Raw genomic sequence first — 17396 nt, forward strand, 5'->3', positions numbered from 1 at the left:
TCTCTCTCTCTCTCTCTCTCTGTCTCTGTCTCTCTCTCTGTCTCTCTCTCTCTCTCTCTCTCTCTCTCTCTCTCTCTCTCTCTCTCTCTCTCAGAAAAGGGAGAGAGAGAAGATGAAAGCGAAGCCGCCGCTCTGATTGACACCACATTGATAGACGCTCTGAAAGAAGGGGATTGGGGGGAGGGGGGATAGGCAGAAAGGAGAAAATGGGGGAATGTAACCGCGCAGAAATCACTGCTTAAACTAATAAGGGAGAAAAGAAACGGGGAAGGAAAACAGAGCCACAGGTATACATACATCTGTTACATATATACACAGACACATTTGTAGGGGTGTATATATATCATACATATATTCACATTTGGATATATCCACATACATATATGCATGTGCAATTAGTATGTGGGGCTGTAAAAACACTTATAATTTGGGTACCAGTGAGCACAAACTTCCGGGCTTTGGGAGATCAAGTGGGGGAAACTGGGGAGAGAGGAAACAGAAAGACTAATAAGGGGAAGTTGAACGTCTTAATTATAATTAAAATGATCACTCTTTCATCACTTTTATTCCACAGGCATTTTAGGCAGATGTCCTTTGGATGCCCTGATACAGTAGTGCAGGAAAGAATGTGGGCATTAAATGCATAGAGCAAGGGAAGAAGGACAGGAGAACGCAGGAAGGCACCCATGGGCTGACAGTAAGTAGTGTATGTCAGAATGCAAGATCAGTAGATGAACAGGCACAGAGTAAGGTGAGGAGAGGGCAGGAATCAGAACTACAGCACTGCTGTACACTCAAAAGGGACTCTTGCAAGGAAGGAGAAAAAAAATCAAAATCCAACCTCAAATGTCACTTAATCTCCCACCATCTCCCTGGCACTGTGTATCAGATCTATGCTTTGGGAACTATTTTTATGCTTATCTCTTGTTAAGTTTAGGGGAAATTGAGGTTAGAAAGTACAATTAATTTCAGAAAATCATTATATTTTGCTACTTTTGCCAGATCTTAAATATGTTAGAGGAATATCTCAATTATAACAACTAGTAGACAGTCTAGTTAAGATCTCAAGTCAGTGTCTTCCTTGAGTTGAAAATGAGATTTGGTTATATTATATAAAAACAACTGCACAAAGATTGCTTATCTTTCCCCTGGGTCACAAATAACACTAAACTATTAATTGTTCGGTTGACTGTCACCTGTCAAGGATCGTGACAGCACTATGTATGTTATCGAAAACTTGACCTATTGGTAATTACTTTTTTTTAGGCATGAGATTTTACCAAACAGCTTTTAAATAATGAAAACATTTGAAAGGGTTTATTTTTTCATGAATAATGCATACTTAGCAGATACATTATTAGTAATATATGGAGAGTTTGGGATAAGGATAAAAGGGGTGGCAGAGAGGGGAGAAGGAAGTGAAGGAAATTCAACCCGCTTTGAACAGCTGACAATTTTATTCCTTAGAGGAAAAACAAAAACAAAATCTTGCTACAGTATATCAGTAAACTAATGCTAAAGAGTTGGAGAGAAAACCATTTTTCTTTCTTTTCTTTTCTTTATTTTGGGAAGGGAATGTGGAGGCATTATGTTTCCTTAAATATTAGCAGTATGATCTTTGTACCTTAGATAGGATCATGAACGTTTATATCGTCTGATAGTGTAAAGGAAATGTGAGCAAACAGGGGAAACTAATTAATTATGTTAATAATGATCAGAAAGAAAAGAAAACAGACAATTCAGCCCCACTAAAGTAGCCAAATGCTTTCTTTATGAAATAAATAGGCTAAAGTAGAGAGGGTGCAAGTGGAATTAAGTAGCCAAATTAAGATATCTACCTGCGAGTGTGTATTGGGGGAGGAGGTGTTCTGGAAACTGAGGAAGTCAAATGATCACTCTTACTATTTTAAGTGATAAACCTAATTCGAATCCCATTTTCTCCTTCCTGTTAATTGTTTGGACTCCACTACTCATTTGGTCGAAATGGTCGGAGGCTGAGAGAAGATGGGAGTTTCAAGAACAGTCATTAGAGGGAAAACCACCTAATGAGGACCAATTTAAAGAGTCAAGGGAAAGGATATTCCATTTGGTGCTTTATCTTAAGTCTTTGGAAACATTTTTTTCCAACGAAAATAATCAGGCACCTTGGGGATTACAAAATGTTTTGTTATTTTTACTTTGCCAACCGGCAAAAAGAGAGTTTGGGGATATTGTAGATCTGCTATTGCTATTGCAATTTGAAGCGGCTTCAGTAGAGACGGCCTAAAAACGAAGGTGGGCAACAAGGTGATATTTCAATGTGCATTCTGTCTTTCCCAGGGCAGAGGGAGGGAGGGAGAGGAGGGGCGAGGCAAACCCCGGAAGATGATTTCCGTTCTCCCTAATGGTTTGTTTGCAAGGCTCTAGCGGAGAAGTTTCTGTCACAGGGCTATACTAATTGCGTTAGCGATTAGTGTGTAGGGCTGCAATTAGCATACAGGCGTCCCATGTAATCACTGAGATTTGGATCACAAATCAGGAGTTGATACTGGGACGCCAGTATCTAGCACTGGGTGGGTTTATTTCTGTCGACGAGAGCTGGTGGTGAAGTTGGATGCTGCAGGTTCTCCTCTCCAGGATGTGGGTTTAAGAGGGCGTTTCGATGCATTTGAATTTTGACCGTGAAACAATTGTTAGAGGTTGGGTGGTGGCGGAGGCGGTATTTCCCTCTGATTCCTTTAGCTTGTTTGTTTGGGTTTAGTATGGGGGTGAGCCAACAACACTTCCTCCTGCTCATGCAGGAGCTAGCTTTCTTAGTGAGGATGAGATTACTTAAACTCTCTGAGGGGAAGTCGAGGCGTGCATACGTTCTAACCTGCTACCTAGGTACCCTTCAACCACGGGAGGGGGGGAAAGAAAGATCGTTTTAAAATAAAAACAGACTTCGCTGCTAAATAACAGCACAATATAATAATGCACAAAATAAACTTTAATTAAAGGGAGAAAAACGATGTGCTCCTTTATTCAACTCTCCACCTCTTCGGACCTCAGTCGATCCCCCTTCCCCTTTTTGGTTTATGTGGGCTGGAATTTTTCCCAGCTACGATTTTGGTGGGAGCAGAAAGGAAGATGATGGTGGCCTAAGGAGGGGAGATGGAAGGGCAAAAGGGAAACGAAATAATTTACCGCAGGATGAGAGACGCAGAAAGCCTTGACTCCAACGCCAGATTTGACTGGAGACAGAACAAAGCTGTCGGCACCTTCAGTTTATGAGGGAGGGAGGATTTGAGAAAGAAGGGAAATGAAGAGAATGGCCATTTTTGTTTAGAAGGCTACCTCCCCCAGCCCTCAAGATGTACAAACATAGCCCACGCGGGGACATGAAAAACTTCTGGGAGCTATGAGTAAAAACTCGATATATCTGAATTAGAATGACAGAAAACTGCATCATCCGACCATGCAAATGTTGCTTCATGATGGATTTAACTGTTCCGTGAAACCCCTGGATCCTTTTTATTGTCTGGGAAAACAATCTGCTATGTAGCGAGATCGAGCCTCAGAACCTTCTCCCCTCCCCATTCCCATTCCTAGGACTTGTGTGCGTGTGAGCGCGGAATGCGCCCCACTCACCAATCCTTAAAAAACCAGTGTTAGCCCTGCAGGTAGGTCCTCAAGGATTTTCACATCCAGCAGTCCCGAGATGGGGACGTGAAGCGTTATCACACCTCTCGGTTCGAAAGATCTAGCTAGCAGAATTAAAATGCGTCCCTGCAGTCATTCTGGACCGGGTGAGCTCATCACGCGAGCCCTGTCCGAATCCAAGAAATAAAACGTTGTCAATCATTGGCCAAGAATAAAGAGGGGCTGAAGGATGGAGGGCATGGGGGCCAGGAGAGTCTAGAAAGGAATCTTAGAATAAGAAGGAAGTCCAGCCTGCTTTTGGATATGCACTCTACCTGTCCTGCCCACAAACCTTGTTTCAAACCGGTCCCCGGGGAAACGGTAGATGGTATTTTGGAAAACGAAAGAAAAAATTTCTTAAATCATCTCCAGGTTGTCGGGTCAGGAGATGAAACCTCAATAATGGCAGTGAAACAAGACACTGAAAAATTTGGGGACCCAGAGGACCGGGTTGCTAAATCCCTCTTCTTTCCGACTCCCTCCCACCGTCCCAAAAAGTTCCCTACTGGTTTTCTCCTGGGACTGGGGCTCAGCCCCTGCAAGTCTCAGATCCGAGGGGGCGCGCGCTCCCCTCCCACTCTCTTCCCTCCCTCCCCCCCCTTTTTTTCTTCTCCCCTGTGGGCTGCGCGTGTACGCGCGGAGGGCCCAGGCTCTGATTTAAGAGAGGAACGCCCTCCTCTGAGAGCGGTTCCTTATATAGGCAGAGGGCGGTGTTTGGAGACGACCGGGGTGGGGCGGCTGCTCCCTTTGAAGTCTGGGCGGCTGGCTCTTTCATCCTTTCTTTTTTCCCTCTCTGGCCCCTTTGTGTGACTAAATTTGGCAAGAATATGGAGCCGAGCCAAGCTTTCCACGTGTGCTCCCAGCTCCCAGCTGAGAAGGCAAAGGGTTCTCTTCCGGGTAAGGAGACAGGGAGAAAGATCAAAGACTTTGGGGAGTTGGATCTGAAATGTGAATTGAAAATAAAAATCAAGCCTGGACACATTCCAGTTTCTAAAGAAAACCAACCCCCTTCGCAGAGACAACTGCTTTCTCTCTCTCTCTCTCTCTCTCTCTCTCCCCCCCCCACTCTGTATCTCTCTGAGTCTCTCTCTGTTTATGTCTCTCTCTTCTGTTACTCAATCTCCCCACCCCGCAACACGAGAACGTATGTAATGAAATAAAAAAAGACGCCATAGGGAAGCACTTAGGTTAGTTTTTCCAGATTTTCGTTTTGCAGTGATTTTATTAGGGAAAATATCTTGTTTATAATTACCGTTATGTGAAGCCAAATTTCTTCAGCTATAAATATTGTTTTACTTTCAGCACCCCCTTCCAGTTCTTTAGCAGCCACACTTATGAGAACACACACACACACACACACACACTGCATTGAACATTTTTGTTCTTAACATACCTTTAAAAAATACAGAAAGTCAGATTTTGCAAAATCAACATTGAACACATCCTATGAAAAATTATATTCGACCAGGTGTCTATGCCTTTGAAAAATTGCCAGTTGATAGATTACAAGGGATCCTTCTCAAAGTATAAACTTAATACAAAAGTTTGAATCTTTCTGATTACAAGTTGTTTTTAAAGCTACTCAATCTACAAGAACTTCCTCTTGAAATGGAAGGGAGGAATAAAGGAAGAAAAGAAGGAAGGTAAGGATGACAGAAGGAAGGAAGGAAAGAAAAGGAGAAGGGAGGGATGGAAGGAAAGGAGGAAGAAAAGAAAGGGAGGAAGGAAAAAGGGAGAGAAGGAAAGAAAGGAGGAAAGAAGGAAGGGAGGAAAGAAAGAGAAGGAAGGTCTATTCTGATACTTATTTGTGGTTTGGGGATGATCCTGACTTCTCTAAGGTTCTATCAACATGACCTAACCTCTGTTTGAATAGACTTGGGGTAGATTTACTGTCTGTCTCTAGAAGACCACCCTACCCTAGCTAAGTTGAAAGGAGCTTATGACTGACACCAGGCTATTTAATTTTTCTTTTCTTATCTTTTCTCCTCTCTTCTCCTTTTCATTCTCTTTCTAAAGTAACTCTTAGAGACTGCCTATTGAGGCACTGAAGGATTTGTAGGATTATAGGATTTAGAATTCGAAAGGAATTTAGTGGTCACCTAGTCCAACTCCTTATGAGAAAACAGGTTCCAGAGAAGTTTATGTGACTTTCTTAAGGTGAAATGGACAGCAGATAGTAGAGCTAGGAGTCACAGAAGGATGTGCCCACACTAATTAACTTAAAAAAAAATCTAATTATATAGATAACACATTATTGTATATATCTCTATCTTTCGGTGAGGGAGATATGCAGATAATTTTATAGACAGAAAACATATGCTTTCCTTCTTATCTTTAGCAGAAACTGGACAGAGCTAAAATATTAGCTCATATTAACTTAGTGTTTAAAAGTATATTAATTTAAAATTATGCTCAAAGGGCTATAAAATTTCATATCCTTTGACCCAGAAATATCACTACTAGGTCAAATAGATTCTCTAAAAAAATGAAAAGGACCTATACATACAAAAATATGTATAATAGCTTTTCATAGTAGAAAAGAATTGGAAATTGAGGGGATGCCCATCAATTGGGAAACTGATGAACAAGCTGTGGTATATGATTGTGATGAAATAGTACTGTGCTATAAGACATGATGAGCAGGATGCTCTCAGAAAAACTTGGAAAGACTTACATGAACTGATGAAGTGAAGTGAACAGAAACAGGAGAACGTTGTGCATAGTAATAGAAATATTGTGAAATGATTGACTGAATGGCTTAGCTGTTCTTATTAGTATTACAACGATCCAAGATAATTCTGAAGGATTCATGATGAAAAATGCTATTCACCTCCAGAGAAAGATCTGATGGAGTCTGAGTGCAGATTGAAGCACTTTTTTTAAAGCTTCTTTTATTCTTTTTTTTTGTCTGTGTTTTCTTTTACAACACTACTGATATGGAAATATGTTTTACATGACTGCACATGTATAACCTATGTCAAATTGCTTACCTTCTCAATTGGGGGGAAGAAAGAGAGGAAGAGAATTTGAAACTCAATCTTAAAAATAAACAAATGTTAATTTTTTTACATTTAATTGGAAAAAATAATATATTAAAAAAGCATATTCATTCTTCACTTAGGAAGTAGGTAGCATATTTATCCCCATTTAAGTTAAGGTAACTGAATCTAAAATAAGTAATTTGTCCAAGGTCATAGCTAATAAGTGACACAGATGGAACTAGAATCTATGGGAATAGAATTCCTTTGAGAGGCATCATCTTTTATAGAAAATTACTTTAGTAGCAGCATGTAGGATGGATTTGGAGCAGTGAGAAAGCCAAATTTCTTGACTCTCTATGCCTCATTTTCCTTATATGAAAAATGAGGGAGTTGTACTTAATGGCTTATAAAGTCTCTTCCCTCTTAGAATCTATATGATCTATATCTTCTTACTTTCAAATCCACTGACCTTTCTACTGCTGTAAAATGTTTCCCTATGAATGTCACCAAACCTAACACCTGTGACAACTGCATTTATGCTCCTGAATTTAAAGAGTTGGTACAATGTTATTCAAAGGGGAAGAAAAATTTATTTAGTTTCATCAACTTGTTTAAAGTGAACTCTTAAATGAAACCCACATGGATGAGGAAGGTGGCATAAAAAATATTGTGATGTATCTAACATGGATTTCATCACCTAAAGGAGAAGTTAATTGGCAGTACTCTTAGCTTTATTAATTTTTTCTTTTTGTCTTGAGACTAGGTTTCCCAGGCTGAAAGTGAAGTGGACACTAATGGACCTGATTCTATTACTGTTGGGCAAGGGGACTTTGACCTCCTCCATTACTGGCCTGTGCCAGTTTGTTACTTCTTAGGCAGATTGATGGCCCTTGACTCCTGGGGGGCTTACCCTAATAACGCTGGACTTAGGGCAGATACCCCATTGGCTTAGTTGACTGAAGCTCAGAACTTGTGAGCTCAAGAGATCCACCAGCCTCAGATCCTGGGGGCAGTAGGAATTATAGGTTGTGCCACCAAGCTGAATCCTAACTACTCTAATGGAAAGGATTACATATATTTTTATAAAACAATAGCAACAATCACCACAGCAAAAATACACACTGGCTGGAATTAAAAAGTAATTCAAGTTGCCTTTACTGAGGATAATTGAAAGGCTATTTAAGTCTAAGTCTTAGAACAGAATGCATTTTGTTGGTACCAACTTGAAACAACTCAAATTGACTCTCAAAGAAATGAATGTTATGGCTAGACTGGCAATACTGGGATTGTACATATTGATTATGGGAGTAGGTAGTGTATTTAGAGAACTGTGTAATCACAGAATCATACAATTGTACAACTATAGGTTTGGAAGACATTTCAGAGGCCATCTAACTCAAATATTCCCGATCAGGAACCCCCCCTCTACAACTTATCCAATGAGAAGACAAAGCAACAAGCATTAATTAAACATTTACTGTCTACCAAACATTGCTAACCACTGGAGACAAAAATGCAAACAACTAGAAAGACAATCCCTGTCCTCAAGGAGCTGTAACATACTTAAAGAATAAAACAATAAACAAAAATAAGCTGAAAAGGGGAGTGGGGCAGATATCAAAGTCCTGAGAGTCAGAAGCACCTCTGGGAGAGGAATGAAGAATGAACAATCTAGGCCCCTAAAGAACTTCAGAAGGAACTCACCAATAGGAGAAGAGAACCCTCATGGCAGAAGGGAAGAAGTCAATTATTCTTTGTTGGAAGACCTCCTGTAAGGGGAATCCACCATATCCAAAGGCATCTCATTCCATTTTAAAATAGTTCTAATTTTAGGAAGTTTTCCTTACATGAAACATAAATTTGCCTCTGCAACTTACAACCACTTGGAGTGGGAGAGGAGGGCTGAAGTTGGACCCAGGTCAAAGCTCAGAAAATAACAGTAAGAAAGACCTGAGGGGGTAGCTAGATGGCATAGTAGATAGATCACCCACCCTGGAGTCAGGAGGTCCTGAATTCAAATCTGGCATCAGACACTTGACACTTACTAGCTGTGTGACTTTGGGGAAGTCACTTAACCCTGACTGCCTTGTCAAAAAATTAAAAAAAAGGACCTGAGTCCTGAAGTACCACTCCCCACAGTCCCAGGGACAAGAGCTAATTATAATAAGCTGCTAATAAAAGGACAAAAATGAGTAAGCAAAGGAGAAAGAACCCAATCATAGACAGCTACTATGGGGATAGAGAAGACTTTGGTTCATATTCAGAGGAGGTTACTAAAGTTAAAAAAAATCCACTTCCAACCCAAAGAGCAACATCAAAAAAGATCTTGGAAGAATGTGAAAAGGACTTTAAAAATCAAATAAGAGAGAATGAGCAAAAATTAGAAAAAAAAAAGAACAACCCAAGTAAACCAAGAAAGCATGAAAACTGTTTACATTCCTACATGGTGTAGCAGCAAGCACCCCAAGAGTCCCCAGGGTCGCTGCCAGCACAGGTTCTTGGATCAAATCAACATCTGGGTTTCAACATTTGGGTTTTCCAGAGCTGAGGGGTGGCTCTCAACAACGGCTTCCCAGAATCCAGATCAAATCACAGAACACTTCTCAAAGTGAGCCCCAAAACAAAGCTGCACTTCAGGGCTTATATAGCCTTCTCCTGGCTCAGAGAATGTAACAACCTTATTGACCCACTGGCCAATCAAAAAGTATCTACTGAAAAACAAGCCTCCCACCCCAGGTTCCAGGTGCACTTTAGCCTAGGGGCAGGGAAGATCTTTAAAATTTACATTCCCGTTACACATGGGAAGATGATATTTGTAACTCATAAGAACTTTTTCATTATTAGGGAAGTTTGAAGGAATATATAGAGACAGAGGATGCAGTTATGAGTTGAATATGAAGGGATAATATCTAAAAAATAAAAGTAAGGTGTGAGAAAGGAATGTACTGGGAGAAAGAGAAAGGGAGAGGTAGAATTGGGTAAATGATTTTACATAAAAGAGACAAGAAAAAGCTTTTACAATGGAGGTGAAGGTGGGTGAGTTACTCTTAATCTCAACAGAACTGACTCAAAGAGGGAATAAGATACAATGGGAATGGGATATAAAAATCTATATTACCCTATAGGAAAGTATAAGGGGAAGGCAATGGAGGTGGTAATAGAAGGGAGGGCAGTCAGAATCAAAACATTTTTGAGGAGGGACAGGGTAAAAGGAGAGAGAATAGAATAAATGAGTCTATGGGGAATAGGATGGAGGGAAATATAGTTAGCAATAGTCGCTAAAAAAATTGAAAAAAAGTTGAAGCAAGTTTGTCTGATAAAGACCTCATTTCTCTAACATATAGAGAACTATGTCAAATTTGTAAAAATAAGAGCCATTCCCCAATTGATAAATGATCAAAATATGCAATCAGTTTTCAGATGAAGTAATTAAAGCTATCTATAGCCGTATGAAAAAATTTTCTAACTTATTATTGATTGGAGAAATGCAAATTAAAATAATTCTGAGGTATTACCTCATGCCTATTAGATTGATTAATAAGAAAGAAAAGGTAAATGACAAATGTCAGAGGGGATGTGAGAAAAATAGGACATTAGTGTACTGTTTTTGGAATTGTGAATTAATTCAGCGATTCTATAGAGCAATTTGGAATTATGCTCAGAGGGCTTTAAACCATAAAGGACTATAAAACTATACAATTCTTTAAGCTAGCAATACTACTACTAGGTTTGTATCCCCAAAGAGATAAAAAATCAAAAAGGGAAAAGACCTATATGCATAAAAATATTTATACCAGCTCTCTTCTGAGAGTAAAGAATTAGAAATTGAGGGGATGTCCATCAATTGGAAAATGATTGAACAAGTTGTGGTGTGTAATTATGATAGAATATTGTTGTACTTTAAGAAATGATAGGCAGGATGCTCTCAGAAAAACCTGGAAAGACTTGCATGGGCTGATGCAAAGTGAAATATGTTGGGTGCAAAGTAACAGCAATGTTGTAAGATGATCAGATGTGAATGACTTAGCCATTCTCAGCAGTATAATGATCCATGACAACTCTGAAGGACTTAGGTTGAAAAATGCAATCTATCCCCAGAGGAAGAGCTGATGGTATCTGAATACAAAATGAACTATACCTTTTTTTTTAACTTTCTTTATTTTCCTTGAGTTTATTTAGTCTATGTTTTCTTTCACAACATCTTAATATGGATATGTTTTGCATGACTACACATGTATAACCTATATGGAATTTCTTGCCTTCTCCTTGGGGGGAGGGATAAGGGGGAAGGAAGGGAGAGAATTTGGAAATCAAAGTTTTAAAAAGAAATGTTAAAAATTGCTTTTACATGTAACTGGAGAAAAATTAAATAATAAATAAATAGCAAAAAAGGCATGAAAAGAAAATCAAATAACTGGAAAAAAGAGATCTAGAATCTTAAGGAAGAAAAGAACTCCTTAAAAACTAAAACTGAGCAAGGTGAAGTGAATGACATTATAAGACACCAAGAAATAATCAGACAAAATCAAAAGAATGAAAAACTAGAACAGAATCTGAAACATTTGATTAGAAAAGCAACTGATCTGGAAAGCAGATGGAGAAGAGAAAATATAAGCATTATTGGACAACCTGAAAATTGTGATTAAAAAAAGAATTTTGATACAATATTACAAGAAATAAAGAGAATTCCACTGAAGTTCTAGAATAAGAAGGTAAAGTAGGAATAGAAAAACTTCACCAATCACTACCTGAAAGAGGTCCCAGGATGAAAAATTACATGAATATCATAGCCAAGTTTCAAAACTTCCATGTTGAGGAGAAATTATTGCAAGTAACAAGAAAAAGTAATTTAAATACTGCAAAGATACAGCCAGGGTTTCACAAGACTTAGTAGCTGCTACACTATAGGAATGCAGGTCAGGATGGCTAGGTTGCCCAGTGAATAGAGCACCAACCTTGGAGTCAGGAGGACCTGAGTTCAAGTCTGGCCTCAGACACTACTAACCAAGTGACCTTGGGCAAGTCACTTAAACCAAATTGCCATGCTTTCTCCCTTCCAAAAAGCAACAAAACAAAACTGCAGGTCTTGGAACACTATATTTTGAAGAGTAAAAGAGCTGGTTGCAGCCAAAATAGTTGCAGCCAAAAATAACAACCCAACAAAGTTAAATGTAATCCTGAAGGGAAAAAAAAGGATATTGAATGAACTGACAGACTTTCATGTATTTGTCAGAAAAAGACTAGTGGAAAATTCGACATATAAGATCCAGGAGAAATATAAGGTAGACATCAAAGACCAATTACAAGGGATTCAATAAAGTCAAACTGTTTACTTCTTACATGTGAAAATGTTGTCAATATTCTTAAGACTGTCATCAGTATTTGAGTAGTTTGAAAGAAAGATTGGGGCAGAGCTGAGTATGATGAGGTGATTCTAAAAAAAAACAAAATTGGATAGAAAAGGGGGAAAAGGAGCAATTATCTCATAAAAGTGGAGTGTGAGAGGAAGAACTCATACAGAGGAAACAGGTGGGGGTTGCGGGGTTGGTAGTGGTGGAATTTTACTCTCATCAGATCTGGGGTAATGAGAGAGCAGTATATACAATAAGAAGGGTATAAAAGTCTTCTAAATTTATAAAGAAATAAGAGTGTGAAGGGACAGGATAATAGAGGAGGTTTTTAGAAAGGAGTGAAAATTAAGATTTGGAATGGGGGAGGGAAAAGGGAGGGACTCTTAGAGGAGTGGGTAGAATAAGAAATGAGGGTTGGGGGAGGGAAGAAATTCTTTTTTTTAAATTTTTGGTCTTTATTAATTTGTTTAATTTTAGTTTACATGATTCAGTTCCACAATTCCTTGAGTTTCAAATTTTCTTCTCTCCCCCCCCCCCCGCCATGGTGGCATACAATCAAGTACAGGATCTGCAAATACTTTCACATTAGACATTAGTCAGGTTATAAAGAAGGATTGTATCAGATGGAATGAACAATGGGAAAGAGGAAACAAAACCAAACAACAAAAAGAGCAGGTAGTTTGCTTCAATTTATATTCAAACTCAGTTCTTTCTCTGAATGTAGACATCACTCACCATCATGAGACTTTTGGGGTTGACTCATAATCCTGAACTGCTGAGAAGACTCCAGTCTATCAAAGCTGGTCATCACACATACGTAATTGTCTATAATTGTGTACAAATTTCTCCTGGCTCTACTCTTCTCACTCAGCATCAGTTCATATAAGCCTCTCCAGGTAAATATGAAGTCCACCTGCTCCTCGTTTCTTATAGCACAATAGTATTCCATTACATTCATATACCACAACTTGTGCAGCCATTCCCCAAGTGATGGGCACCCCCTTAATTTCCAATTCTTTGCCACCACAAAAAGAGCTGCTATAAATATTTTTGTACATATGGGTCTTCCTCCCACTTCTATGATATCTTTGGGATACAACCCTAGAGGTGGTATTGCTGGGCCAAAGGGTATGGAATTATTTATAGGCCTTTGGGCATAATTCCAGATTGCTCTCCAGAATGGTTGGATCAGTTCACAACTCCACCAGCAATGCATTAGTGTTCCAATTTGTCCACATCTTCTCCAGCATTTGTCATTTTCCAGTTTTGTCATCTTAGCCAATCTGACTGGTGAGATGTGATACCTCAGAGTTGCTTTGATTTGAATTTCTCTAATCAGTGATTTAGAGCGTTTTATCATATGCCTATAGATATCTTTAATTTCTTCCTCTGAAAACTGCCTGTTCATATCCTTTGACCATTTTTCAATTGGGGAAGGGATTCTTTAAAAGTGTATAGATTAGGGAGGTAGTGATTAGAAGTAAACTAAAGGAAGGATAAGGTAAAAAGAGAGCCTGAGAAGGATAACAATGAGGAAAAACAGGATAGAGAGAAATACACAAATAGTAATTATAACTTTGAATGTGAACGGGATGAACTCACCCATAAAATGGAAACAGCAGAATGGCTTAAAAATCAGAATCTAACAATATGCTACTTACAAGAAATACATTTTAAAATGAGAGATACACACAGAGTGAAATTAAAGGCTGGAGTAGAATTAGTTATGCCTCAGCTGATGCAAAAAAAAAAGAGAAAAAAAACAGGGGTAGCAATGATGATCCTAGACAAAGTTAAAATTAAATAGATTTGGCTAAAAATGATAAACAAGAAAACTACATTATAATAAAAGGTACCATAGATAATGAAGCAAAACCTATGTGTATCAAATACTATAGCATTTAAAAATTTAAAAGAAAAGTTAAATGAATTACAGATGGAAATAGATAGTAGTACTATAATAGTGAGGAAATTTAGTTTTCCCCTCTCAGAACTAGATAAATCTAATAAAAAATTAATAAGAAAAGTTAAGGAAATTAATAGAATTTTAGATAAGCTAGATATTATAGATATCTGGAGACAATTGAATGGGAATAGAAAACAATACACTTTTTCTCTTAGTGGCACAGGGTACCTTTATAAAGATTAGCTACATAGTAGGGCATAAAAACTTTGTAGCTATAAGCAGAAAAGCAGAAATATTAGATGCTTCCTTCACAGACCATAATTCAATAAAAAATACATTTAATAAAAGACCATGTAAACATTGGAAAAAAAACTAATTGGATATTAAATAACCTAATCTTAAAAAGAATGAGTGGGTTAAAGAAAATCATAGAAACAATCAGTAATTTCATTAAAGAAAATGACAATGATGAGACAACATATCAAAACCTTTGGAATATAATAAAAGCAGTCATTAGAAGGAAATGTATATCTCTAATTGCTTTTATCAATAAAATAGAGAAAGAGTAGAACATCTTTCTATTTCTTAACCAGTACCAGATAGTTTTGATAATTACTGCCTTAGTTTAAGATCTGGTACTGTTAACCCTTCTTCCTTTACATTTTCCCCCATTAACTTCCTTTGATATCCTTGTCATTTTGTTCTTCCAAATGAATTTTGTTATTATTTTCCTAAATCAATGAATTTTTTTAGTATTTAAATTGGGAAGACATTGAATATGTAGATTAATTTTGGTAAAATTGTCATCTTTATTACATTGGACCTGCCTACCCATGAACAATTAATATTTCTTCATTTATTTAAATTTGAGTTTATTTGTATACAAAGTTTATTTATTTATATTTATATATTTTATATATATATATATATATATATTTATTTATTATTTCATTCATATAGCCCCTGAGTTTGTTTTGGCAGGTGTATTCTCAGGTATTTTATACTGTCCAGAGTTATTTTAAATGAGGTATCTCTAACTGTCTCTTGCTGCAAGGTCCTATTGGTGATATATAAGAATGCTGATCAGAGTAGACATACAATTTGCAGCAGCAAAGTGTTCGAGAAGTGTAAAGATTTGAGATTTTGATATAAGAATTCATTATTTGTTAAAAAAAATATTGTTGGGAAAACTGGAAAGTAGTCTGGCAGAAATTGGGCATAGACTAACATCATACACCATTTACCAAGAAAAGGTCAAAATGAATACATGACCTAGGTATAAAGGGAGATATTACAAGAAAATTTGAAGAACATGGAAATTATCACCTATTAGACTTATGGATAGGTGAACAATTTATGAAGAAACAAGAAATAGAAAGCTGTGTAAGGTATAAAATGGATCATTTTGATTATATTAAATTAAAAAGTCTTTGTAAAAATAAAACAAATGTAGCTGAGATCAAAAGGAAAGCAGAAAATTGAAAAAATGTTATAGGCATTTTCTCAGATAAAGGTCTCATATCTCAAATGTATAAAGAATTATGTCAAATCTATAAGAATACAAGTCATTCCTCAAATGTTAAGCGGTCAAAGGATAAGAACATGCATTTTTCTAATGAAGAAATCAAAATAAATTACAATCTTCTGAAAAAAAACTGCTCTAAGCCATTATAGATTAGAGAAATGCAAATTAAAACAACCCTGAGATATTTTACACCTATTAGATTGATTAAAATGCTAGGAGGGCAAAATGAAAAATGTTGGAGGATACGTGGGAAAATTTGGACCTCAATTCATTATTGGTGGATCTGTGAGCTGATCCAACTATTTTGTAGAGATTTGGAATTATGCTTAAAGAGTTATTAAACTATTTATTTACCCTTTCACTCAGCAATATCATTATAAGGTCAATTTCCCAAGATGATTAGGAAAAAAGGAAAAGAATCTATATTCTAAAATATATATAGGAGCTCTCTTTGTGGTATCAAAGAACTGGAAAATGTAGAGATGCCTATCAACCAGGAAATGGCTAAAGAAATTATATATATACATACATATATATGGATATATACACATATACACACACACATATATATATTCGTGATGAAATATTACTTTGCTATAAGAAATAATGAATTCAATTATTTTAGAAAAGCACAGAGAGACCTGCATAAAATAATGAAGAGCAAAATAAGCAGAATCAATATAACATTGTATACAGTAGCACCAGTAATTTTTTAAGAAAACTTTGAGCAACCAAGTTGTTCTATTACAAATACCCAAAGTAAGTGCAAAAATGCTATAAAGGAAGATGCTGTTTGCATCCAGAGAAAGAACACATACACACTTGTGTCTAATGGTAGCCATCTTTAAGGTGGGGAAGGGGGAGGGAGGAAAAAATGTTACATGACAACTTTGTTATATATTTGAAAGGAAGAGCAAGTTGTACACAATGAATTTGCAGTTTCAGGTGCAATCTTGTGTTTTTATGCTCCACTTTGTTATGGAAATGCTTATTTTATTTCTTAAATTCAGAATGAAAAATGCTAACAAAAAAGATAAACAAAAAGAAGTATCATCTATTATTGATGAAGTCATGCTGGTCTTTGTGATTACTACTTCCTTTTCTACATATATGTTAACCATGTCTTTAATTGTATGTTCTAGAATTTTTAAATCAGGCTAAAGTTCATAGGATCAATCCATCATCATTCCTATTTTTTTTTTAAATAAAGACATCTACCTTTCTCTAATCCTTCAATTGAAAAAAAATCTCCTATTCCCAGAAGTCTTTCAAGGACCACTAACTTAGCAATCATATTTGCCTTAGAATGTAGTTCAACCTGAACTTATTAAGAGCAGTTAGGTTCCTCTCACTTACCTTGAAAATCAGTTCCAATTCACCATTTTTGTCTAGTCCTTTTCAAGACAAAAATAATTTTCCTTGTCAGAGAAAAGAGGAGTAAAATAACAATTGAACACAGCTAACATCTCATACACCTCAAGTAGCTGTCCTTTGTTAGTCCCTGACCTTTTTCCCAGTATAACCTTTGTTAAAAGTCCATCTTTTTTGGTTACTCTAATTTGGTCTTCTTCATCAGTCTCAGTCAAATCTAATCTTTAAACCTCAATTAATCTTCTACAGATTAATTATATCTTTATTTTTATCCTCCATTATTTTCCCATACTTCCATCTTCTGTAAATGTCTTTTAAAAATCTGGGTTTGTTGGTGAGTTCTCCATTAATCTACATTAGTCCCTTTAGACAACTCCCATTTTCCTCCTTGTTCAGAATAGTTTCTCTTTGTGTCTTCAAAATTTCATTCTTGAGAGCTGCCCATACCTCCTGGGGTGACTTTCTCTGCAGAATTTCTCTATACACTATGGGATCTATCTTCCTTTTGAATTCTTTGAAATCTGTTCTCCCAAAATCTATGATACATTAGATTATTCTCTCTCTCTCTCTCTCTCTCTCTCTCTCTCTCTCTCTCTCTCTCT

The 17396-nt window shown here is 37.0% G+C and overlaps 1 pseudogene; it reads left to right on the forward strand.

The window, feature by feature from the left end:
* LOC138166521 (nucleosome assembly protein 1-like 1 pseudogene) overlaps positions 1 to 17396 on the forward strand; it is a 40446-nt pseudogene that overhangs the window by 1628 nt on the left and 21422 nt on the right.

Source organism: Petaurus breviceps, unplaced genomic scaffold (assembly GCF_028583685.1).
Source record: "Petaurus breviceps papuanus isolate PSGF00001 unplaced genomic scaffold, PetGlider_PUasm1.0 126, whole genome shotgun sequence".
Taxonomy (NCBI): Eukaryota; Metazoa; Chordata; class Mammalia; order Diprotodontia; family Petauridae; genus Petaurus; species Petaurus breviceps.